Source organism: Emys orbicularis, chromosome 5, assembly GCF_028017835.1.
Source record: "Emys orbicularis isolate rEmyOrb1 chromosome 5, rEmyOrb1.hap1, whole genome shotgun sequence".
NCBI lineage: Eukaryota > Metazoa > Chordata > Testudines > Emydidae > Emys > Emys orbicularis.
Genome location: NC_088687.1, coordinates 8,410,709 through 8,437,679, shown reverse-complemented (window position 1 = coordinate 8,437,679; position 26,971 = coordinate 8,410,709). Strand labels below are relative to the sequence as shown.

The 26,971-nt window shown below is 45.6% G+C and overlaps 1 protein-coding gene across 5 annotated transcripts in view; it reads left to right on the top strand.

Moving 5' to 3' along the window:
* Window positions 1–26,971, top strand: part of EPHA5 (EPH receptor A5) — a 309,701-nt gene that overhangs the window by 124,711 nt on the left and 158,019 nt on the right. The window lies entirely within an intron of this gene.

Here is a 26,971-nt window from a genome sequence, read left to right as displayed (position 1 = left end):
AAAGAACAAAACAGTCACAACCTATTTGTATGCACAATTTCCATTCCACTCAGGCAATTTTAGACAAGTGAAGCGCAAAACTAAGCAAAATTAAATCTATTATAATGTTATAAATTACAGCTGGTAGGCCTGCGACTATCCATTTTAGCTGTTAAAACGCCCGTGGGGTGGGGGATTAGTAGCAGGAGAGATATTTATGAGGATCAAGAGGCAAGAGCTCATGGGCGCATTCTGACATGTAGGGAAATAGTCACTATAACATTTTGGGGTTTGGAGAAGCGCCAGCTGGAGATAATCTGACAACAAACAGACCATATTGGATTCCTGTACGAAGATTTGCGAAGTGAACTGCATAGTATCCCGTAAAGGCTAAAACATCGTAATTTATAACCTTTTAAGCAACAACCTCATTGAACAGAACTGATAGATAGCAATCTAGTGATTGACTGATTTGACATGTTTAAAAATTGAGAAGTAGCCTCTCTGTATTTGCTGTCCTTAAAACGACATAACAATACGGGTTTCAGAGACCATGATGCCATATTTTGGTTTTAAGAGCTGTCAGTAGATAATTTGCTCAGCTTGAAAATGACAAACCTACAGGCATGGGAAAGCCATTCCTTTTTCTACAATTGAAATGGAAAGAATGGAGGATATGTCATGATTAGAATTCATGAGCAACATTCCCATAATCAATCATTTAGAATAAATTGCTTGAATGCAGGATTTGCATTTATTTGTTTGTTATTTTTTTTTTAAAAAGCAAGGTGAAACAGGTGTTTGAAATATATGTAGATACTCATGCGTGATAATACACAATATTATGTATATATGTTAGTTGTTTTTATGAATATAGGTTAATTGTAATTGTGTTTAGGGTGATTTAGCTAGTAAAATAATTCAGTACCCTCTGGGAACATGTATTACAACACACTGTGGAAGAGGAACCTAGAGATTTCTTACAGGCCATAAGGATTATGGACCGGATCACGACCTGGCGTAAACCAGTGTTGCTCTATTGATGTCAATGGGCTGGATCCCCAGATGGTGTAAATCGGCATAGCTGGAGCTATGCCAGTTTACACCAGCTGAGGATGTGGCTCCAGGTGTCTGTGGGCTCAGTCCTGTATGATATTTTGGGCTCACAGCACAGCACTGATCTGCTCCCTGCAGGATCAAGAGAGGACAGGTAAATAAAACTTCCCACTACAAACCTTTGGGGATGGAGGGAAGGGATAGCTCAGTGGTTTGACCTGCTAAACCCAGGGTTGTAAGTTCAATCCTTGAGGGGGCCATTTAGGGATTTGGGAATTTAGCTTTGAGCAGGGGGTTGGACTAGATGACCTCCCGAGGTCCCTTCCAACCATGATATTCTATGATTCTATGACATGGGTGTCTAGGAAGTGCCTGGCTTGCTTATAATTGGTGACTGGAATTTGCAATGAAGTACACCTCTACCCCGATATAACACTGTCCTTGGGAGCCAAAAAATCTTACCACGTTACAGGTGAAACCGCATTATATCAAACTTGCTTTGATCCACTGGAGTGTGCAGCCTCCCCCCCCCCCCCCCGAGCACTGCTTTACTGCATTATATCCAAATTTGTGTTATATCGGGGTAGAGGTGTATATTCAGCTCTTCCAATACCTAGCTAAATTTTTTGAAAACAGTGCAGTCGTTTCAGGCATGCGACTAATACACCAGCATTTTGAATAGTTACTTAGGGCAGCATGGATTCAGTAACTGTCCATTTGTTGAGGGCGTAATGTTTTGTGGTTTTTTAGGCTGTTGTTTCTTGACATTCTTGTCTTGTCAGAGAAAGCCAGTACCCAGAGGCAGCATTGCTCAAAGGGAAAGCCCCAACAGTTCAGTGATGCTTCCATCATCTTCCTTTGATTAAATGTTTGGGGCTAGCTTGTGCCTCTACGCACAGCCCTGAAGGAGGAGTGGTCGCCGCAGGGGATGCTGCAACTCAGAGATGCTCCTTTGGGCCACAGTCCGTCTGCTGCTTCCTCCTTGGTGCGACAGCTCCTGCAATAGCTCCGTCGCGCTGACCAGTGGGCAGGTCGCTGGAACAAAGTCTCCGCCTACTGCCTCACCCACCCGCTCTGGGGAGTGAAAGAGCTGGCGAATAGCCCCGCTTAGTCCTTTTGTATCCAGACCCGAGCTCTGAGTGAGTGTCAGTGTGTGTGTGTGTGTGGGCGGGGGGGGAGGGGGGGGGCTTACTCCTTTTTATCACCCCCAGCAAGCCCTTGGAGACCGGAGTGTAATCTTCATTATTATGAATTTGTATTATCGTAGCACCTAGAGTCCCAGTGGAGGGTCAGCGCCCCGTTGTCTTAGGGGCAGTACAAACAGAGAACAAAGAGATGGTCCCTGCCTTTGTGTAAATCATGATTTCACGCACTGCATGGAAATCATGAAATTAGTCCAATACTGTGATTTCTCACCCCACCCCCCGAGCCGCCAGTGGGGAGGCAGGAGCAAGAATTGGGCTAATTCAGCTGCTAAATCACAGTATTGGGCTAATTGGCTGCTCACAGTGGGTGGTGTCGGCCATCTGGTCCAGCCCCGTCCGGGGAGCAGAGATTGGGACCTGGCTCGCTCCCCTGCTACGTTCTGGGGGGTGGCACGGACAAAGTGTCGTGATTTGGAGCTGAGACCCTGCCCCGGCAGGGAGATCGGGGTGTGTGGGGGGAGGAATAGATCCTGGGCTCAACCGGATGCAGGGCAGGGCCCCCACCTACGCCTGCTTGTGCTCCAAGCGGCGCATCCCGGTCTCAGCTCCTCGCCAGCCACCGCTGCTCTGTGTCTCTCAGCTCTGCCAGGGGCTGCTATGGGACAGGCTGGGCTGGGCCTGGGTTTCTAATTGCCACACGCCCCCATCTCCTCACCAGCCTCCCTGCTATTGGAAAAATCGCAGCAGCTCAGGTGAAGGGAGGGGACTTGTCGGCCATGAATATCCCGTGAAATTAAAACACTTAACTGGGACTCTGCTGGAATTGTTTTGTGGAAAAAAAACCCCACGATTTACACAGGGCCTTAAGCATAAGACAAGAGACAACAGGTGGATATGGACCGAAGAGCACCAAGAAAACAAGGAGATGATATTGGTCACTGACCCAGTATATACATATCAACAAAGACTCCATAATATTTTGTGTAATATGAACGTTTTAGCCTGTTCTTTATCATGGGTAAATTAAAAGGGATCTGGCCTGGCTTGCTGAGACATATGGCCGTTTGGAACATTAGGCCTTTTTTGATTACAGCACTCTAGCAGTATGAGACTTTGCAAGGCAACTCACAGAATATTTCAAGTCCTGTGCATACATCTTGCTGCTAGGAAGCTGACAGTGTGTAGCAGTGCCTGTGTGCTTATTGGCAGGGATTATTAATTTCTTTTGGATACAAAACTAAAATTAGTGTCCCTTGGCTTTTTCCTAACTGGAAATTGCTTTTTAAATATGTAAGAATCAGAAATCATTTCCCCGATACCTGGGTGCGTTGCTGAGTCTATCATTCAAATGATCGTTTATCATTAGGCACAGTGGGTAGGAGGTTAATTGTAATTGCACGGTCACCTGGACTGTTGTGTGATTGAAGCAGAGTCTCTCTGCTGTGTCAGATCCGACAGTATATTATTTCAAAGCGTTAGTGCCGGGATGCTCTTTAAATCTGCCATGGAACTGAGGAAGAAGTAATTTAAGTGTTTGATTTAGCGCTCCCTTCTTGCCGTCTGCTTCAGGCCACTTTACTAGCAGGAACAGAATGTGAACTGAATTAAAATACAGACGCTTTGGAAAAGAAGTAGAAATCTTAAGCCACAAATGGGAACTTAGAAGCCTTCAGCTTTGTAACTCAATACGATGCATCTTTGTTGGTAAGTCTATCGGTAAATCATTAATTATTCTAAACTGTTCATTTCCCCTCAAGGAAATCCAGAATGTAACATTAAAGGCTAGCTATAATGAATGAAAGCCTTAAACAGATTCCCGACAGGTTTTATTAAGCTGCAGAGAAAAGCCAAGGTTCTTTTGCAGCATGAATAAGGGGGATAGAGAGGGAGAGAGGGGTCAGTGATTTACCTACAGCCCTGGATTTTATCTAGTTTTGAGAGGTAATAGTAAACACTTTAAGCCTTCAGAGCTAATGAGTTTCCTACTTCTGGAAGAACTAGTAAGAGAGAGAAGGCCTGATTCTGAATGACACTACGGCCTCTTTGCACAACTCTGGCAATGTAAAGGTAAATTATAAATGCCAGAGTAGTGTGAAGAGGTCTTAGTGTAAATGTGAATCAGGCCCAATGTCTCTCTCCCTTTCTCTCTGCCTTCTCTTTTCTGAGGTAGTGGCTCATTCTGGAAGCTGCAAGGTTCTTGGAAATGGGTTTTGGATGTTCAGCTGTGGTTCATTCCTCATCTTGGTTTGCCAGAGATTATTCCAAACAAGAAGACTTAAAACTCTAAGCCCAAACAGCTTCATGCCATTCTTTGTCAGGTGAGTCTCTGGTGTCAATTAAACTGAAATCAAGCTTGTTGATGACACCAAAATTGGAGGAGTAACAAACACACAGGAAGACAGAATCTTCCTGATTATATCGGGGGGTTCTGAGACTCATCTTCCGTGGGATGTCCACATTCATGTTGGGATTCTGTTGCTACTACAGTAGAAACCCTATTTTACTAACTAATCGGAAATTGAGGCGTTCATAACATTGAAAACTTCATAAAATTGAACATCTCAAAATTACAGTAGATGAAGTGCGTAAATTGCAGTATGGTGCACTGCGTTGCTTTCTTCTTATCCTTCAAATCTTGGCAAAGCAATTTCCAATGCATGGAAGGTGTCGAAATGTGAAAAGCTGTCAACTTGTTCTTCATCAAAATCACTTTCATTATGTGATTTTTCCCTCCCGCCCAATCAGGAAAAATGGTTCGTACAACTGGTCATTCGTAAGATCGGTATTCATAAAATCAAGGTTCTGCTGTATTTGCTTTATGACCTTTTAGATCAGTACATGTGTTGCTGCACATTGCTCCATCCTTCTGTGATAGGGCCAGAGTCTCCTACCTTTACTCGGGCTGAATACTACCTTTTTATTCCATGGTTGGTGCCATTCATGTCAACATGGAATAAGGTGCTATGCAGTGTGAGAAAGGGGATCAGAATCTAGCTCAGAAGGTCTTCATTTCTGTGTTGGCTGCTACGCATCAGTTATCCCTGCTTAGAGTATCTTCCACCTGGCATGGCTTTATATTTAATCTATGACTGTATTTGCATCTAAAACCACCAGTTTCAGGACAGACTATCCCCTTTCAGAGCCATACTGAGTCAGACCAAAGGTCCATCTAGCCCAGTATTCTGTCTTCCGACAGTGGCCAATGCCAGGTGCCCCAGAGGGAATGAACAGAACAGGTAATCATCAAGTGATCCATCCATCCCATCGCCCATTCCCAGCTTCTGGCAAACCGAGGCTAGGGACACCGTCCCTGACCATCCTGGTTAATGGATTGTGATATGGACTACATGCTCATGCCAAAAGGGAGGAAGACCTCCCCTTATGTTCCTGGGGTGCACAGGAGCGAGCAGGTGGTAGTGTGAATGGGTGAAGAGTAGCCAAATGGGTGTGATGGGGAGAGGAGTATTGTATCGGCAGCTACAATGGTACAGAGTCTTCTGGGGCTAACCTTGGTGTTGTGTAGTTGACTCACTTCCCCTTGATCAGGGCTGTGCCTAAAGTCACAAAATAGCCATGAGAGATGTGTTGTGACCAAGCTTCATGTGGTGCTCAGATTGCAAACGTCTTCATTTGTAGCATGGAGCTATCTAGAGAAGTCACATTTCCATATTGCAACCAGAGAAGATGCTGCTTCTGCCACCCACTGTATCTCAGATGTGTTCAGTGGATCTCCTTGGAAGGGTTTCACCCTTAGGTGTTTGCTCATCAGCACAGGAATGCTTTTGCAAAACTTCATTCGAAGGCATGCCCCTCTTTTACCTGGCTCCTGCCATGATCATTTGGCTTTCACATTACTGTTACTCTCAGTCAACCCCAAAATTCCCAAGAAGCTGTGATGTAAAATTAGTAATGCTGAATTATCCTGGGGGGGGGGGGGGGGTCTTAGTTTTGACTCCTCGGTAAAGCCTGCAGCTGCATTAAAATACCTCTGTTTAACACCTTTGTGAGAGAACTTAGTCTCTAAATTTGACATGAATTATGAGTTTGCGATGCTGGTGCAACTTCAGGACCTTTTCCTTTTGAAAGTATTCTTGCTGAAATTACAGGAGAAGAGAATCCTTCAGACTGTCAAAATCATAGAGATGTAGGGCTGGAAGGGACCTTGAGAGGTCATGAAGTCCAGCCCCCTGTGCTGAGACAGGACCAAGTCAACCTGGACAATTTCTGTCAGGTGTTTGTCCAACCTGTTCTTAAAAACCTCCAAGGACGGGGATTCTACAGCCTTCCTTGGAAGCCTGTTCCCTAAAAAAATGAAGGTAAATCACTAACCTCCCAATATCGTCAGTTACTTAGGGCTAGTCTACACTACCCGCCCGGATCAGTGGGTAGAAATCGATCTCTCGGGGATCGATTTATCGCGTCTCATCTAGACGGATAAATCGATCCCCGAATCGATGCGCGTACTCCCATCTTGTCAGGAGGAGTAAGCGCTGTCGACGGGGGAGCCGCGGCGGTCGATTTGCCGCCATCCTCACAGCGGGGTAAGTCGAATAGGATACGTCGAATTTTGCGTATCTTAAATCGACCCCTCCCAGTGTAGACCTAGCCAAAAACACAAGATTTATTTTCTGTTTCATCCCTTCTGCTGCTGCTGCTCCATCTTCCTGAAGGTGAAGCTCTGCATGGTTTTAAGCCATGGTTTCTACGGAGTGGCTCCATCTGTCATTCCTGCTTCTGCCGGAAAATCCCTCTGCCGTCATTTTAATCATTTTCATAGATCCCTGTAGCCCATCTAGCTGGTTGTGAATTAAATCCAGGTTCTTTGAGAGACAGATTTTTGAAGGGCTCAATACCCAGGTGTAGCGAGGCGGTGGGATACCCCACAGCCCCGCTGAGGGCCGAACCTCCCCTAACACCAACGTGGGCGGAGCAACTGGGTCCGGCGCCCGCCCCTCAGAGGTCACGGCGCCGACCCGGAAGTATAAAAGCTCGCCTGCAGAGCTCAGTGGAGAACAAGCCGCCGGAGAGAGCAGACGTCTGTGGCCGAGCTCCTGCTTGGGAGACAGCAGGAGGCCGCGACCGGCCTGAGGACACACCAGGCCAGCCGAGCCTACCCCTCACCCGTTACCCCGAGGAGGACTGGCCGAGCCTGCCCCTTTCCAGCTACCCCGAGGAGGACTGGCCGAGCCTGCTCCTTTCCAGCTACCCTGAGGAGGACTGGCCGAGCCTGCCCCTTTCCAGCTACCCCGAGGAGGACTGGCCGAGCCTGCTCCTTTCCAGCTACCCTGAGGAGGACTGGCCGAGCCTGCCCCTTTCCAGCTACCCCGAGGAGGACTGGCCGAGCCTGCCCCTTTCCAGCTACCCTGAGGAGGAGCCGAGCCTGCCCCTTTCCAGCTACCCCGAGGAGGAGCCGGACCTACCCTTCGCTACCTACCCGGAGGAACCGATGCTGGTGGAGACCACCGAGGACTCTAGTACGGCCCAGGTACCCTACGAGGGGGAGTGTGGAAGTAGCCCGGGGGCAGCCGACCCCAGTCTGGCTGCAGCATTGCCAGAGCCTATGTTGGTGTGTTGCGGCCAGGATTCTCACTGACAGCAGTTAGTTTCCGCCGCTGCTAGGGCCCCGGGCTGGGTCACAGTGGAGTGAGAGGGCCTGCGTCCCCCCCGCCACCCACTCCTTGGGTGGCAGACTCCCCCTTTCCCTGGCCTAGAGAGGCTGGGACCCCTAACTCATTGACTCAGCCCCTGCTTAAGGGCCTGGGTTCCTGACTATTTGATTGCTGCCCCGCCCTGACCTAGGGCCTGGGCCACTACAAACCCATTGACTCAGCCTCTGCTTAAGGGCCTGAGCTCCAGACTGCGTGGTTGCTGCCCGCCCTGATTGAGGGCCCGGGGCTTTTCCTGAACTATTGGCTCAGCCCCTGCTTAAGGATCTGAGCCCCTAACCGTGTGTTTGCTGTCCCACACTACCGCCGGACCAGGACTGACAGCGGACCAGAGCGAGGCGGTGGGATACCCCACAGCCCCGCTGAGGGCCAAACCTCGGCCGAGACCTCTACACCAGGGCACTTACTTGCATCACTCCTGGTAGAGGAGACTCCGCCACCCTTTCCTTCACTTATCTGAGGCCGTACAGAGTATTCTTTTGAAGGTAAAAACAACAAGGAGTCCTTGTGGCACCTTAGAGACTAACACATTTATTTGGGCATAAGCTTTCTTGGGCGAAAGCCCACTTCGTGCATCTGATGAAGTGGGTTTTAGCCCACGAAAGCTTATACCCAAATCAATTTGTTAGTCTCTAAGGTGCCACAAGGACTACTCCTTCTTTTTGCTGATACAGACTAACATGGCTACCACTCTACTCTCTAACCCATCTTTTGAAGGTAGAATCTTGCCGTTGGGCATCTTACATGTATGGATCCCCGTATCTTATTCTTCAGGAGTGAGAGAGCTTAAAAAAAACAGTCCCCCCCCCCAAAAAAAAAAGTTTAAAAATTCATGCAGGTGAATGTATAGCTAACATTTCTCTGCCTGTTCCACCCACTCTTTATATTGTTCTTCGTCACTTTCCTTTAGGGAGATATTGATTAAAATTTGCAATTCAAGCTGCATTTCAATCTGCTGTCTTTGTAAGTCCTTCAGTATGTGAAGAGCATCCATTTTTGCACTGCACTGCAGCTTTCCCAGATACCTGGTCTTCCTCTCCCCCCCCCCCCCCCCCGTTAAATGGACATCTTGTCAAATAGTGTTTGCACAGGCTGACAGAAATAGAGGTCTTGGAGAGAAAGCCAGATCCCTGCGCATACACTCTAACAAACAGAATCAAAATGTCAGACACAAGTGAAATGTATCGGTGCGCTCTCCTGTCAGACTTTGCTAATATCACCCAGATAAAATGACAATGGAACACCTGCCTGATGTTAACCTATTTTTATCAGAGATTGTTTCACATATTTATAGTTAGTTAGAAGCAATGGGCTATCAGAGAGAAAGCTTTCAATTATTATTTTTTTTATGCTGAAATGAAATGCCCACACTTCATCATAAAGTAAAAAGTCCAGGGCAGGGAAGTCATTTCCAAATAGCAGAGCAATTAATAAAGAAAGAAAAAATAATTTCACAGTCCATTGTTAAATTAGCAATTCTTCAGAGTGTCTATAATTCCTGGCAGAATTAATATGCACTTTGAAGCCTTGGGCAGCAGTACGTGGGCATATTTCATTTACTCTAGCAGCCTTAAGACTGAAATGTAGGGGAAGAAAAAATCTTGAAATAGCAAAGGAAATACACCAGTTCTTCTATATCTGTCATTCAACTGCTACCTAGCTTACAAATTATCAACGAAAACATAAACATTGGCTTTAGATTACAGCTGTGATTCTTTAAAGCTGAAGTAGCAGAGACAGTTGTTGGAAAATGACGAGCATTAAGTAATGCAGGAAAAAATAGGGCAGCCAGCAATGACAACATAAATTTGTGAACAGGGGAGAAAGTGTATGATAAAAGTGCAGTATATTCTCATCGCGCTGAAGGGAAATATTTTACAGAAGCATTTTGTAAATTGAATGCATCTACATAATATAGCAACAAATTTAATTGCCACTGTTTTTGGTTTTCAAGTTGGCTGGATGACAGGAGAATTTGTATTCAAAATAATAAATCCTATGTTTTTTTTACCACTTATCCATATGCTTTTAAAAAAAGTTATGTAGAACTGAGTTAAGTTGCATGGCCTTAGACATTCCTATTCGACATTTCACGCATCTCTCTCTCTCTCTCTTTAAAAACAAAAGCACCTACGTATCTTAGTCATTTGGAGATGTTGAAGAAGCAAATGGATGCGGTCTGTGATTAAAGCCCAGGTCTGGGAATCCAGTGAGCTGGTTCTACTGCAGGCTTGCTATGAGATGAGTGGGACAGAAGGGGGAATAGCAAGGGATCCAGTAAAATGGAAAAGAAGATGAGGAGGGAATGATTCCCAGGAGGAACAGATGCAGGGGAAAGAGACAGGCAAGCATAGGAGCAGGGAGAAAGTTTGGAGCCTTCCTATCTTGTGTCAACGCTTCAGATGCTTGGCACAGTCCCAGTCCTTGGTCTTGCTTGAGCACAAGGACCATGCAGGACTAGAGCTACTAGTATCCAGAGCAGCTGAAATACTGAGGCACAAGGACTGTGTGGGACTAGCCCAACATCACTAGTGAGGAGAATGCAGAGGTGCAAGGATAGTGGCACAAAGCCTGCACCAATGGGCAGAGTGCAGGTGAGTTAGTCAAATATGGATATCAAAATCATGTCTGAGGCACGTGTGTGTCTGGGTGTGCATGCATCTTAAAAACACAACAATAAGGAACCACAGTGCTGCTTCTGCACATTCTGTGGCTTTTTATGACGTACATTCTACAACATCAGAAACAATGACGTACACCAAAGAAACACATTTCATGAGATTTCTAGAAAACAATATTGCCCGTTTCAGTCACTCAAAAATCATGAGGTTGACTCAAAAACCCCCCACAAGATTTTGAAGAAAATAAGCAAAGAACCCAACATGTGACTTGTCTTCTGTTTTTTGAACCTTTAGAACTTGTGTTATCAAGTGCTTCCGTAAAACCAGGGTGGCTAGAAAGTTCCTTTTTTTTAATGAAAGCTGAGATCTTCCTACGACTTAGAAGTTATAGGACTCTAGGGGCTAGAGCTTTAAGAAAAACACGCCGGGGACCCACAGGAGTTGTGATCAGATCATGATAGTTGGCAACACTGGAGAACATTCATCCATGGGACAGAATTCACAATGGCAAGTTTTTATGTGGGGAAGGAGAAATGCTGGTCGCTGTCCTTTCAAGACATTCCCAGAGGTCATCACTTGCCTCTCTCACCTGGAGTAGCATGCCACTCCCTACTATCATTCTGATGATTCTAGTTTGATGCATTTATGGGCATACACTGCCTTCAACTTTGTCACAGACCTCTCATTTACGTTAGTGAGTAGTATTCCACACATGCAACAAAGGAAGAAGATGGTCTTTGATTACCAGTGCCCGACTCGGCACATATATGTTTTGTTTGAAACAGGGAGCCCCTTACCCCATAACATGAAGTAATTAATAAGGGGAAGAGTTTGTAAGTTAATACAAGGAAGAAGAGAGGAGTGGTAATGTTAATAAGATGGTCTATGTTTCCAACACAAATATGTGCTTGTTGACAGTGGTTATTTTTCTGGGTATAGCTGGGGAGCCAATTAAATTGAAGATGAGCAATAGTAATCCCTCCTAATAGTTTGGGAATGAAACCTTCATAAATCAAGCAATGACAGCTCTAAATCTGACGAACTGCCAGAACCAGCGGAACAGCTGCTGCTAAATGCGCTGCAGGCTAGTGCTTGATGATATGTTGAAGTCTGGCAATGGGAACTGGGTTTGTCAGGGAAGGAAGGATAGTCAGGTTATGTGTAGAGGGAAAGAAAAGAAACCTTTGCTTTGCTGCTCTTCTCCTCCTCCAAAGTTTTGGAACAGCTGCACCTGCTAAGAGACCAATTCCAGAGCACAGCTAAGTGTAGAGCAGGTGAATTCTAATCGTCCTTGGACACGGGCAGTAGGAGACCAGTCCCAAAACACGAAAGCATCTTCAGTGTTTCTATTCCAAATAATACCCACCAAAGTGCCAATCAGAATCTAAAGGCAAAATTCTCTACTCTGGACTCGTCCCTCGTGTGCCCTTAGGCCTGAGGTGCTTGTGACTGAGTACTCGGTGTTCCTCACTAACACATAAGCAGGGCTGTCAGCCCCAGGCACTCAGAAGTCATGAGCCAGCCCCCTCCAAAATCCTGAGATTGTCCTGTTCCCTGTCCCCTGACTGCCCTGACCTATCCATACCCCCGCTCTCTGATAGGCCCCCCAGGACTCCCACACCTATCCAACCGCCCATGTTCCCTGTCCCCTGACCACCTCCACAAACCTCTGCCCCATCCAACCCCCCCATTCCCCATCCTCTGACCGCCCCCCAGCAGAACCTCTGCCCCATCCAACTCCCCCTGCTCCTCGTCCCCTGACTGCCCCATCCCGGGACCCCGCGCCCCTAACTACCCCCCAGGACCCCACCCCCCATCCAACCTCCCCGTCCAACCCCTCCTGCTCCCTTCTCCTGACTGCCCCCCTGGGACCCCACCCCCTATCCAACTGCCCCCTGCTCCCTGTCCCCTGACTGCCCCCGGGGGCTCTCTGCCCCTTCTCCAACCCCCCGCTCCCCGCCCCCTTACCATGCCGCTCAGAGCGGCAGGACTGGAAGCCGCGCTCCCCGGCCATGCTGCCTGGCAGGACCTCGCAGCCCCTCCACCCGCAGCGCTGCCCGTGTGGCGGCGTGGCTGTGGGGGGGACAGCAGGGGAGGGGCTGGGGGCTAGCCTCCCCGGCCGGGAGCTCAAACGCCGGGCAGGACGGTCCCGCGGGCTGGATGTGGCCTGCGGGCCGTAGTTTGCCCACCCCTGCATTAGCGTAAGTGAGTCACTCTGGGTTCCCCTGTAAAGTGTCCTGGGGCACTCATGCTTGCCCTCGGGGAGGATCCACCCCCTGTACATTCTTTAATTTGTTCGACCTCTCTGAACTGAGTGCAATTGCATGGGTTGTAAATCAGGGCAGAATCTGGCCCAATGGGAGTTGCATCAATGGAAGTGAGGGCAGAATTGGACCCAGTTCATTGTGATGTCATGCCACAGGATTTTTGGGAAAAGGAGCATATTCAAAAGGGAGAGCCACACAGTAGATTCGAGTGTTGCTTTAGCGTGACAGTCAGTGCCCAGCCTCACTGATGGGAATGTCACTTGCAGCAGAACTACTGGGGAGCTTCATTATCTGGTGGTGTTTCTGGGGTTTAATGAAATAGGGTCCGGACTTGCAAATGCTTTTGCACTTTACTCTCATGAGTAGCCCATCTGACTTCAGGTTTATTCCCTTGTGTGTGTTTGCACTGAGGGCCCAGAGATTGTGGTCTGTACAAGGTGTGTCTGAATCGTCCTCCAAGGAAATTTGAATAGAGGTGTTCTGCTGGATGCATATTAATCCATTCCATTTGATTAAACTGATTTAAAATTAAATTACACGCTACAGAGCAAGTTCTACTGAGACAGATGATTGCAAGTCTAAAAACAAAAAGCAAGCAAGATTTAGGTTGGATATTAGGAAACAAAACTTTCTAACTCTGATATGTAACCTGTTCCAGTGTGCTACCTAGGGAGATTGTGGAGTCCACATCACTGGAGGTTTTGAGACCAGATGAGACAAATGCCTGTCAGAGATGGCCTAGGTTTACTTAATCCTGCATGAGGTGGACTAGATGACCTCTCAAGGTTCCTTCTGGCCCTACATTTGTATTATTCTATGAAAACAAACCTGTGTGTGTGTGTGTGTGTGTGTGTGTGTGTGTGTGTGTGTGTGTGTGTGTGTGTGTGTGTGTGTGTGTGTGTGTGTGTGTGTGTGTGTGTTTAAATCAAGCTTTTAAAAATAATTATTTTTTGATGCCCTAGCCCTTCTGCAGAATGGCTAGTGAAGGTCATTTTGGACCCAGATGCCAAATGATGTCAGTGGAGGAGATGCCGATTGACACTAGCTGAGGATCAGGCCCAAAGGGGTTTAAAATACAATAATCCTGTATTTCTTTATCCCTGAAGGACTCTTGTTGTCACTAGAAGTATTCCAGAACTGGCATGCCCACATCTCCAATAGATGAAGTCGTACAACATAAGATCATCCAGGCTGTTGCATCTCAAGAATATTTAGTTGCTGCTTAAAGGCAACACATGTACAGTGTATTAGTTTAGGCGAAAGCCCTGAAATGCCAGTCGAGCAAACATCCATGACATAAATCATCAACATAAATCCTCCCAAATGTCATATTTCTTAACCACAATTGGCTGCAATTTTCTAAACCACAGCATAATTAGAGAATCTTTCTGTCTTTGCTGGCCAGGATCCAAATCCGTATGGCAGGCTGAATCAGAGAGCTAGATCTTTTTTGCAATATTGTGCCAGCAAACATCTGGCTTTGGGAAAGTTAGTCCATTTTCCAGTGGATTTTACCAATTGATTATTTTTACGTGAATAGAGACACAGATGTCTGTGCTAACATATAGGGAACTTCAGGCATGATTGCTTGATCCTACTCCCATTCAATTCAGTGAGAGTTGGGCCACTGATTTTAATGGGAGTAGAACTGAACCTTTTGGGCTGAATCCTTCTATTCCTACTCAGGCCTTGTCTACACTAGGGGGAGGGGGGATCGATCTAAGTTACGCAACTTCAGCTACGTGAATAATGTAGGTGAAGTTGACGTACTTAGATCTACTCACCGCGGTGTCTTCACTGCGGTGAGTCGACAGCTGACGCTCCCCCTTGCGCCTCTCGCTCCGATGGAGTACCAGAGTCGACGGGAGAGGGCTCGGCAGTCGATTTATCACGTCTAGACTAGACACGATAAATCGACCCCCGCTAGATCGATTGCTGCCTGTTGATCCTGTGGGTAGTGTAGACAAGCCCTAAGTCACTATTCAGGCAAAACTCCCACTGAACTCCTGGGCAGTTCTCCCTGAATAAGGACTGAAGCATCTGGCCTATTGCTATTCCTCTTACTTGGCACATAGATTCATAGATTCCCAGGCCAGAAAGGACCATTGTGATCACAGAATTTCCCCAAAATAATTCACACAGCATATCTTTTAGAAAAAACATGCAGTCTTGGTTTAAAAATTGTCAGTAATGATGCTGACCTGACATTTTAAGTAAAAATTATGTAGTAAAGGGAGAATAAAGTAAAACAATAACACCAGAGTATTTGTAGATGCAAAAAAAAAGATGACTACAATCTTGTGGCTGATATTTTACTCACACAAACATCAGGAAATTTAAAGTTATGCTTATTGGCACATGTTCTCATGTCATATATGAAGCCATGTTCTACTCTTAGAGACACCAGCGTATACCATGTATAACTTGAAATGAATGAAGTTATTCCAGTTCATTCCTATGAAAGTGAGTGCAAAATTTGGCTACTACTCTTTTGTAATAAATTGTTGCAAATTCTCATGAGTCTCATTACATTTCATGTTTGTTTTTTAAAAGTCCAGCTCCTGGAGGCATGTGATTGTATGAAAATCTCAACTTTCTTTTAAAAAATGGTTTTGCACCAAAACTTAAAAATATGACCCAAGTGCATCCTAAAGGCTCAAAAGTCACAAAGCAAATGAAAGAATCCAGCGCTGCTTATTTTTCTTTTTAAAATCTATCTCCCTATACAAAAATCTTACAGATATATAATGCCTTACTATCAGGACTCCATGTATTCTGCAGCTGTGAAATTCACCCCATGCAGCAGAAATGATCTACAGAATCTCAGCTTTCATTAAATAGATCTGTTTCTAGCCTGCCTACCTGAGTCTGCAGAGAGCCTGTAACAATTGTTCTGAGAAGTGTAAACTGTCTTTTTAATCTCGATCAGGACTCCACGTAGTCTGTGGCTGCAGAATTTGGCTTTTTCCCAACATGCCGCAGAATTTAGCACTTTTGCTATGGAATTTGCCCTTTTGCTGCAGCCAAGCACCGGGCATTCTGGGTTCTGTCTCCCTGCCCTGCTGGGACTTGCCTCTTGCTCCCCAGCTTTCCCCACAAGGAGGAGCTGATTGGATCACAGCACATGCTCCCTGCATTGTTCAAGGAAGCCAGGCAGCAGGGGGCTGGGAAGCCAGAGCTGGAGTCCACCTTGCAGTTGGGGAATGGGGAGAGCCAAAAATGTAGGCTGCTGAGTGGGACTGCATGGAAAACGGGGCAGCAGCTGAAGCCTGTAGGAGCTGGGGAGATGAGGCCAGCTAGAGGCGCCCCCTTTCCCTGGAAGTGTCTGAGCTGGCTCAAGGGAACAGTGTAGGAGCTGGGCTGGTAATACAGCAGAGCCAAAAACCCTTCTCAGAAATCCTCAGCTGAAAATAGTCACTGAGAAATCGTACATGAGCGAGTCCCTGCCGCCGTGGTGTGGGGGATGGGATGATGGAAACAAAGCCTGGCTCTCAGCAATGGAATACATGAAAGCCAATGTGGGACTTATACACCCATAGATCCCCAGGCCAGATGAGACCACTGTGAGCATCTCATCTGAGCTCCTGAATAACAGACCAGAGAACTTCCCCGGGATACATCCTGGTTGAGCTAGAGCAGATCTTTTAGGGAAACATCCCTTTTTGATTTAAACATTGCTAGGGATGGAGACTGCACCACAGCCCTTGGTTAGTTGTTCCCATGGTTAAATACCCTCATTGTTAGAAATGCCTTATTTCCAGTCTGAATTTGTCTGGCTCTGGACAGTTTAGAGGCCGACACCCTGGCATTTGGTCTCATGGTGCCGCGGAGAACAGGGGGATCTGCTGACTGTTTGATTGGGGGTGGTTTGCAGAGGGCGGAGGGTACTCATCCCTCAGTGATGAAGCAGGGGAGAGGGGCCGGTTTGGCTGTCAGAGTGCCTGTTTGAATGATCGTTGTAACACAGCTGGGTGGTTTTGGTTGTAATACTAATTACACAGTAGAGCCTTGTATAGGTGTCTTCTGATTGAAATCAAAATAAATAAGTATATGCAATGGGATCAAGCTATAGATGCTGCGGGAGCCATAACGGTAAACACCCTTCTGTCTTTAGTATCTCAGCCCATTCACGGAGATGGCAGCTTTCCCTCTTCAAGAAATAAAAGGAGAAACCCAGTGTGCCACGGATTAAAACAAGCTTTTGCTTTTCCGAGGCTGTGTACTCCCATGTGCACACATGATGAACATTCCCTGGTGGGTACCACCGTGCCCGGATGGGCACCTTCTAATGCTGTCTGAAAGGGAGTGGGCTCCCAGAGGCTAGGGAATTTGAATTCAGTGTGCAACGGGGCTGCCACTTGGCACTCATCCCACCCGGCAACCCTGGCCCACCTGCCCGCAGCCCAGCCTCCATCGCTCACCCTTGGCTGACTGGCAGGCAGAAGCGGTGGTTGCGCCATCTGGAGGCTGTGTTGGCTCCTGCAGGGCAGGCAGCTGGGAAGAGGAAGGGGCAGTGGGGGTGTGGCAGCCAGAGGGAGGGGTCTCAGCAAGGTGAGGGGCCCTGGCTCCTTCCCTTCCCCCCACAGCCAGCTGCACTAGGTTTTCCAAAGGCACCAGAGCCACCCCCAGCACCTAGGCACCCACCAGCCACCCCAACAGTACTCAGCACCAACCCCAGCCCCTACAGTATGCCACCACCACAGAGCCCACATCCTATCATAATTAATAACGGCAATAACCCCTCTTAATTAGTGGGGTTCATCAGCAGATCTCCAAGCACTTTACAAAGGAGGTCAGAATCATTATCCCCATTTTAAAGATGGGGAAACTGAGGCACAGGGAGGGGACGCAACTTGCCCAGCGTCACCCAGCAGGCCAGTGGCAGAGCCAGGAATAAAGCCCAGGCGTCCTGAGTCCCAGTTCAGTGCTGTCTCCACTAGGCCACTCTGCCTTCCTATATGTTGTATCCTAGATCTCTTTATGGATTACAGACCTAGCTGATTTGGGGATCTGGTGACATGTTCAGCACAGTGCCTGTTATGAAATGTTGATGGGGTTTTATTCTGTTTAGAAGACCCTCATTAGTTCATTAATAGTTGTTAATTCTTGGTTTCCCAGATGGTGCACTCCTGTCCTAAATTGCTGTCTGACAGTTTAGTGATTCACATGGTGAAGAAGTGATATTTCAGGGGGAGGAAGTGGAAGCACTAACTTATTTATACTCTAGCTTTCAAGGTTGCTTTCTTATTCAGAAGCTGGAGATGATTTCAATGCACAATGCAGACATGACCCTTAAACCTGGATTGACGTGAGGTTGGGCAGATTAGCATACAAATACATGATATTCCCTAAGAACATGCCCTCCATAAAAGAATGTTCCCATTTTGGATGCGCTTACCCTCAAGGTACGTTTCTGTGCCTTCTTCTTTAAGGTGCAAATTAGTCAGAGGACCCATTTATTGAACAATTGCATGCGACTGCCTAAAAGGCCGGTTCTACAGATCTTGAACTGCAGCAAATGTGCTCGAGCAGCCTTAGGATTCTGGGACGACTCAGGGCATCAGAGAAACTGACAGCTTTGCATTATAGTGTTTTATTAGTGGATATTTATTTAATTCCCTTCAGCTCCCCAAGGTATGCTGAGAGAGAGAATGACACACACACCAACACAGATAGCTGAACCAAAAAGGAGACATTATCAGGGAAGTCTATATGTTTCCTGTGGCAGTATATTCTTGGCAGCAGTTTGAGTTACCCTGCAGTTCAAGGACAGTTGTTAGGAAGTACAGGATTAATTCTTAACAACCTGCTTGGAAAATCCTGCAGGAACAGATTTGATTTTCCTGTGGAGTCCTTTTGCACTATTTAAAAGGGCTTAGAGATCATCTGTTTTATATTTTTGGTTATAAGACAACCATGACAATCTGCTTCATCTGTTTTTTTAAGTAGAAATGTATGTCATTATCACAAATCAAGGTTCAGGGTGCTTAAATTGATTCCATACTTCAAAATTTGTTCAAAAACAAAGGGCCAGGCAGGGCTTTTTTGGAGTTAGTGATATAATGGTTTAAATGCTTGAAGGCTCAGTAGCTCTGGAGACTTCAAATTGGATCTGATTTATTTGTAACTCTTTTTTACCTAATCTCAAAGCATACTCCCTTTGCTAGAGCAACGTGCTAATGAAGGCAGAGTTGATTAGCAGCTGTTTTCTTACTGCTGAATATAGGCAGCTGAATATAGACAACAGACTCTTTACCTGTGCTTGGTCCTAGCTCCTGTTTCTTTGAGGGGCTTAAGGTCATATCCTGTAAGTGGAGGATGTATCAAGTCCAGACAAGCTGGAGTACTTTTGATAAGAATCATAGATATGTAGGACTAAAAAGGGACCTCAAAAGGCCATCAAGTCCAGCCCGCTGTGCTGAGGCAGGACCAAGTAAACCTAGACCATCCCTAACAGGTGTTTGTCCAGCCTGTTCTTAGAAACCTCCAATGATGGGGATACCACAGCCTCCCTAGGTCACCTGTTCCAGTGCTTACCCACCCTGTGAATTAGACAGCTTCTCCTAAATCGAACCTGGCTGCAAACTGTTAATTTGTGCTACTGTATTTTGTTTGACTCAACGCTGACATTTAACAGTGAGCCAAATCGCTGTGGAATGACCAGGGAAGGCTTGTGCTAGTTGCCTTTGCCGTAGGAGAGAGGTGGTGTGGAGTTGCATCAGCCCACGAGAGCATGGGAAGGCGCTGGGCCTCAGAGAAAGGTTGCACCTCTGAGGGCTCTCCGCAGCACAGGGAGAGCGTGCCTTCAGCACCAGCCTCTAGCAGGGGCGCGCTTGCTTTTTTCTTGGGTGCTTGGTGGTGAGGAAGGAAATGTCTTGCCTCTTCTTTTTCCCTTTTGTACACCCAAGGGTGAGCATTGGCTGGGAGCACAGAGACTCCTGTTGTACGCAGGGCACTAGGGAGAGAAGGCTCCGTCTGCCTTCTCTTCTAGGTACCCAGGCACTTTTTTCTTTTTTTGCACTAAGCACTCCCACTTGCTTCATTGGGCCTCAGATCAGGCCCTGTGGTGGTGCAGATCCCTCACAATCAGCCTCAACCCAGCACATGTGTGAGGCTTGTCAAGCCTGGAGAAAAGCAGGTCCTTAAAAGGGGCGCCAGAGAGAGAGAGCCTATAAAATATAGAACGGTTATAGAGGATAAAGGCTCCAAAAACCTCTGCACAGGGAAAATTCCCAGGTTGCCAGATCAGCCAGCTTTATGGCCTTTTTGAGCCAGCGGAGTAGCAGAAAGAGGTTGTGAAAATTGGGCCCAGGTTATTTATGATTCTAGTCATGTAATGTTAAGAAAATCCAAGGATCGTTCGGCCTCAGTTCAGTTGTTACATGAGTTTGGTATTTGTCTGGTTTGCTTTGCTTCTGTCTTTGGTGTTTGCTACTGTGTTTTGCTGCCTCGGGTACTTACATTGCACAGAAAGTTCAGCTGTATCACTGCAAAAGGCCAGGGTGAAACCCTCCCAATGCCTTTCCCCCCCACCCCTGATCTCAGGGACAATTTCCAGCCATGGATCTTGTCTGCCACTTGTAGGGTGACCAGATGTCCTGATTTTATAGGGACAGTCCCGATTTTGGGGTCTTTTTCTTATAAAGGCTCCTATTACTCCCCACCCCTATCCTGATTTTTCACACTTGCTATCTGGTCATCCTAGCCACCTGCAAATCTTCACTTCCTAATCCAGCTGCCAGTTTGAGGAATGAATCCACAAGATTCCAGATCCAATAGGCTCTTCCTGCTGTCCTTCCTCACATTGACCTCCGTTGCTAATCCAGCATTGAATCGCGTACAGAATAAGCTATAGCGAGCTATTATTAATCCATGCAGAAGATTTTCCTTTTTTTGCCTAAAACTAAAAAAGGCCAAACTTTGACTTGCTAATAATGGATGTTCTGCTGACGGAAACAAATCCTTGTTTGTGTCTGACTCCACCATATTGGCCTTGGACTCTGGCATATTTGCTGTGTCTAAAAAGACCTTTTTCTTTAGCAATCATTTGTATTTAAAGAATAGTTTCGCACATCGCTGGCTGGTTAACCAGCGAAGTGGGCAGCAATTCTAATTTTAGGAACAAAGAGGTGGGTGTCATTGACAGCTCCCAAACTTTATTTGAATTCTTTTAGCTGTCTTGTAGCAAATGAGAGGGAATCCTAGAGCTTATCTCTACTGGTTTTTCTCCTCTCTTGAAATGAGAGGGGCTGCCATGAAAACGAATCTGTACGTCAGGCTGGAGATAAGTACCCTTTCAAAAGCTGTTGAATAAGAAATAGAAAGATAAAGCAAAGAGGAATAAGGTTAAGATGTTGTTAGAAATTAAACCCCAGAGACCTGGGTAATTTTAAGTAAAGTCATGTATACTGCATAAAGTGCTCTTCAGAGAACCTGTGAAATAACAGACCAGATCCCATAGGGGAGGTTGTGGTAGAGGCCCCCTCTGTGCCCAATCCCTGGAGAAGATGAGATGTTACAGCTGCAGCTATGGCAGTTTGGCTGTTTAGCTCAGGCAACTCGTGCTTTAGCTCTGGAGGTCCCAGGCTCGGTGCCCAGCTTGTTGGCCGTGACGGCGGCCATCACACTTAATAGACGGTAATTTATGAATGTTGTTGCATTTATTAATTATGGCTGGGATCTACGTGAGTTAGGTGCCCAACGTCCACTGAAATTCAGTGGGCGATAGGTGCCTAACTCCTTTAGGCTTCTTTTAAAATCCTACCTAGTGTCTGGATTAAAGAAAACCTGTTCAGGTTAGTTGCGTGGGTGTCTTGTTGAGGTTCTAGTAGGAACTGGCTTTACTTTGCTCATGTTAGGAAGGGAAAAGCTCACATGGTGAGAAGGGCTGGCCTCTGTGGGCCAGATGCTCCTTTACAGCCACAAGAAGTGCGTGTCATTGGGACAAGAAGTGGACTCCTTCCCTCAAAGTTGAGGCAGAATTTTCCACTGGGGTTCTGGGCCTTGGGTCTGTAGCTGGGGAGGCGTGTAACCGGAGTGGCGCTGAGATCACACACACATGCACACTGCCTGTCCTCTAGCCGCAAGCACTGGTGGCCTCTCTGTAACACAGCACTTTTGCTTTGCAGCATGCATCACAGCACGTGCAGCTTCTTTTAGGATCCCTCAGAAGACAGTAATTCTATCCTGGCCATTTCTGCACTGTTCCATCCTGGCCCGTGAGTCACTGAGTCCTCAGGACAAGCCCACCTTGGTCATTCCCTACAGCTCTCCTTTCCCATCTCTGTGGCGAATTCCCTGCTTGAACTGGAACACATTACACCTCCACTAGGTGGCTCAGACTCTATTCTGTTGTGAGGCTTTACATGGGCTGAGCTTCGCCCTAGGTGTGATGCCCACAATTGCTGCAGTCGTGTATACTCTTCTGAGACTCCCGCGGACCTCTATTCCATGTGAACTCAGCCATCAGAATTGAGGCAGGCAGTTCAGTCGGCACAATGTCTGGGATATGTGCGTTTTAAATGCCATCAATTGTTCCTTTTCCCTAAAGGGTAGAACTTGTGTAAGACTTGTGCGGACTGGGCCATGTTTATCAAGAAAAGGGTTTTAATTAGAACTCCAGTTTCTGAGCTTCCCATTGGCAGTTGCCATCTTGCTGAAAGTGACATACTCAGAATCAAGTGGGAGCTCAGACTGCAGACGAGTGTGCATTTTGTTACTGTACTAATACTGTCCTATGGACTCTTCTGACTTGGGCCCCAATTCAGAAACGTGCTTAAACAAGTGCCTGACTTTAAGCATGTGACTAGTCCCATTGGAGTCCATTGGGTATTTGTAAGCACCACACTGAATCCAGACTTTGGACCAGAAATTAAGTGGATAGAAACTGGCGTATTGTCCTCAATGCTGATTACTGCCGCGGTCACAAACGACATTGCTTGTTAACGAGATGGCTACAAGTAGCAGGTGATTCAGGGATGGCAGTCAGTATTGGCAATCAGATGAGTAAGTGGAGGTAGTGTCTTAGAAGGGCACAGCAAGCTCCCATGTGCTGTGCGATGAATTGAGGGGTACAACAAGAATACCTCCACAACAAACATCGTGCTTTATGGCATGATGTCATTGTTCAGCCCCTGACATGGCGTAACGCACAAATTCCCCAATTCTTCTATGCAGTGATACAGCGGGAACAGTCAAGGGTAAAAATACTTGCATCCTAAAATGCCCCTGGATGAATGGGCACAAAAAAAATACCATGTTAAGGTTGCCAACTGCAGCAGTAACTTACGACAGGCACTTTGCTCCACAGAAGGGTGTCATACTGTCTGAGTGGGCATTCAGATTGCTGTGAAAAAGGATACAGCTTTTATTTTCATTTAATGTCCATTATTAAAATATTATGTGAATATCCTGGGATCAAGCATCAGGGCATATTTGTTAGCATTGTGTTTATTCATGCAAACAAAACATTCTGTTCAAGCCGAGCTATATATCGCACTGTCATCGGCAAATTGTGTCTTGTTGAAAATCTATCAGAGAAAGCTGACTTATCTTGCATGTGCTGTTTTACAGAAAATAGAACCCCAGCAAACTCTTGTGCCATAATGATTTTCTGTCTTTCTTGATGAGACATAATGAGATAAATTCAAGACCTTTTTGAAGGCTAATTACATATTGTACACTCTAGACATCAGTTGTCCCTGTCAGATGATGTGCATTTTTTGCTTTCATTTCATCTTCTCTGTTGTCTGCGTATGCATGTGAATTTGGCTTAGCTTTGAAATACAAATTGGGATTAGGGAGGAACTGGGTGTATTTCCCCCCCCCCCCCCGATCTTTGCAGATATTCTACTGTAACACAATGCATCATTAGAGATCAGGCAAAACTTGGAGGTAGATGTGAAGTAAATAAAAGGCCTGAATTTCAGGCGTGGAGCTGGGGATGGTGCCATAAACCATGCCAGTTCTTGAGTAGTTTATGAACAACCCTCCAGAATAAATTCAAATCTGAGCGTGCTTTAGGGCTCTGTGTTTCTGTAATTTATACGGATGGTTATGGCCAGATTTTCAAAAGTTCTCAGCACCCACCACTGGGAGCAGATTTTAAATACAGTTTAGCCCCAGTTTATTTAGGTGCCTAAGTGGAAATAGCTTGGTGCTGAGCTCTTTTGGATATTGGGCGCTTAAATTTTCATTTTAAATTTAAAGGTGTAGCCAATGATTTTAGTTTCTTGTTCATTTATTGTATGATGTTATAACTAACTAACATGTTATGTCAGATATAATCGTTGTATGCTAAATAGAGTTAAATTATAGGATTATAAAAGTACAAGATTGATCAGTATGTAGAGGGAATAATCATGTATTAGGTATCTAAGTAAATAGGGCTGAAATGCAAGACCTGTAGGCTGAGGACTGCAAGATTTTAGCTTAGCCATATGTAAGCCATAGAGTTAAGGAACGCTGATATAAGTAAGTGACCAAAGAATAACCTGATGCCCTAAGATTATTCGAAAAGATATACCAATGGGTGATATTGCAAAGATACCTGGTAATCACATTTTTCTAACACATGCCCTAACCGCAGAGTGCACTATGTGCAGAAATGCTAATGATGTATAGTGAGAATCACATTATAAAGGAGGGTGCCTAGATTAGGAAAATTGAGCTCCCTATGGGAAACTCCAGCAGGAACCAGCCCCTCTACTGATAATCAATCCGTGAGAGACCCGTCAGACCCTAACACTATTGTTAAAGACGTGAGTAGAACTATATTTGTAACTTGGGCATCGGTCTGCATAGAATTTCTATATGCTTGGGTAATCACAACTTTAATTGTAACGTTAATAAAACTTGTAGAACAGACTAGACCTTGGATTTGTGAATGTCTGTGCGGTCACTACCCTTGGTCTTTATGTGTCCTTAGAGACTCTACATCTAAAGCAAGTAGCAGAGGTGACTTTCACTCTCTTAAGCTTGAAACTGTAGCCACCAAAGTCGAACCCGTGGTGGTGTAATACCACGTTACAAAATTCACATTAAATACAATAAAAGGCTACAAAGGTTACCCCTTAGCCTTTTTGAAAAGCTAAAATTCCTTGTCAATATCATGGACCAAGTATAATGATTGCCCTTAAACACTTCCCCATTATCTTCAATATATAACATTCCCTAAGTGTATGCACCAATCCCTTTTCGAAGCGTAAGGAAGATTAAGAACTACTGCCGCTGCTAAGGTGACCATGTCTAAGGTCGCTGTTTGTTGGTTGGTCTCTCTCTTGTCTTGCCCATCTTGTAATCATTGTATTCACTCTGTCTCCTCCTCTCCAGAAGCAAGACCTGTCAATCACCCATGGTATATAGACCATGGAAATATGGAGGATTTCTGTGTATTCTTACCACGCTGCCATGTTTCTTGTTTGTTTTTGAATTGGAGCCACATTTGCAGGAGCTGCAGTTTTAATCTAGGGTGACTGGTTGATTTCAACAGCACTCTCTTTCCCTATCGAGGGTGTGGGGGGGGAAGGGGGGCGACTGAAATCCGAGTAGCTTTTGCATCACCCTGTTGTCATGATAACTTCTTAAGGTATTGTGCTATCGTGTCCAATCAGAAGAAGCCAATGTACAGGAGGTGTGATAGATGAAGAGTTGTGTGAAATCTTTCATATGTGCAGAGACTAGAAATTGGCTAACTGCATAATTTACCTTGATCCACTAAAAAAGAACAAAAAAAAAAATCCACACTTCATCCAACATGATGGCAACATTTTGATCTCAGATCCATGCAGCAGATCTTAAAAACTGCTACTGTAGTTGTACATCATGTTGTTGTGGTGGTAGTGAGGATTTTAATAGTTGCCAATACACTGGATTTTCTTTGCACAATATTTGCCAGGCAAGAACTTTGAATGACAGATTGAAAGTCTTTTTTAATTTCCATGTACCTTCTGTAAGTATGTCTGAGTGCCTTAGTAACAGGATGGTCATAATTATTTTACAGTGATTCTCAAGGAATCAGAAAAGTAACAGCATTTTTGAGCTGGCAAACTGGATGTGTGTGTCTATTTTAGATTTCAGAAATGGCAGGAAATCAACTTCCCAAAAGGATCTATCTGAACTTTAATTTTCCTTTACTGCTGATTGTAGATCCAGCAATTAAAGAGCTAGTTTGTTTTCTTTTAAAGCCCAGAGACATGTGCAAAACTGTACATACATTTATCATGGTTGAGTGTGAAACTGAGGTGAATGAGTGCCGAAAAATGATCAGATTTTTCTAAAGCGCTCAGCACCAGTAGCTCCAAGTTACACTTAATGTGGACTGGCCAGATTTCTAAAAAGGCGGAGGACCCAGCCTTCCCCATTGAGTTCAATAGGCGCTGCTGTAAACTGAGCTCTTTAGAAAATCTAGCCCTTAATCTCCAAGGGTCTGAGCCTGCGAGGGCATCTTGCAGGAAGAGCAACCAATGAACTTTGAGCCTGTGCTGACAGTTCTTTGAAATCAGACACAACTAATGTATGAACTTCAAATTACCAAAGGGGGAAAAGAATCCCCAACCCAACCTCATGCGGTATATGGGAAAAAAGAGAACAAAAATAATAGCTCTCAGTCTGTAAGGCCCATCATACATATACATTACAGCTAGAGGGAATGTATTATACAGCGGGCATGTCTGGTTCAGGGGGTACCCAGAGATAGCTGTCTTATATGGAGCGGTTCAAAATTCTTCACAGGTTTTCTGGCAGAAACCCTGGGGAAATAGTCTTATTAGAATGTCTTAAAGCTGTCTGTACAGATATCACGTCCTCTCCAGGATGGCATGATTATTTTATTTGCTGAGACATTGATTCTGGGCATGGGACATCTTAAACGAAATCCACAAAACATATTTTACCGCTCTCCTAAGCTGTGTCTAAGAGTGAGGGAAAAAGCAACACTTTGATGTTTTCCAAAGCAGAGAGAGAAGCCAGAAGATCTGTTAGGTCTAATACATTCAGCAAGGAAAATAACTATCTGACCAAGGCAGCTGCTACAGAAATCAATGGCCAAAATGGTCTCATTCTCTTCTGCACAAATATTTTACATATGTACCACATATTAGCATGAAAATCTCCCATCTCCCGCTTGTGTTTTTTAAATAATTCACGAGAAAATAGCTCATGAGTGTTTGTTGTTGTGTCTCACTAAGGCTATATCTACGCTGCAGCGGGGGCAATTTCCAGCTCGAGGAGCCATACGG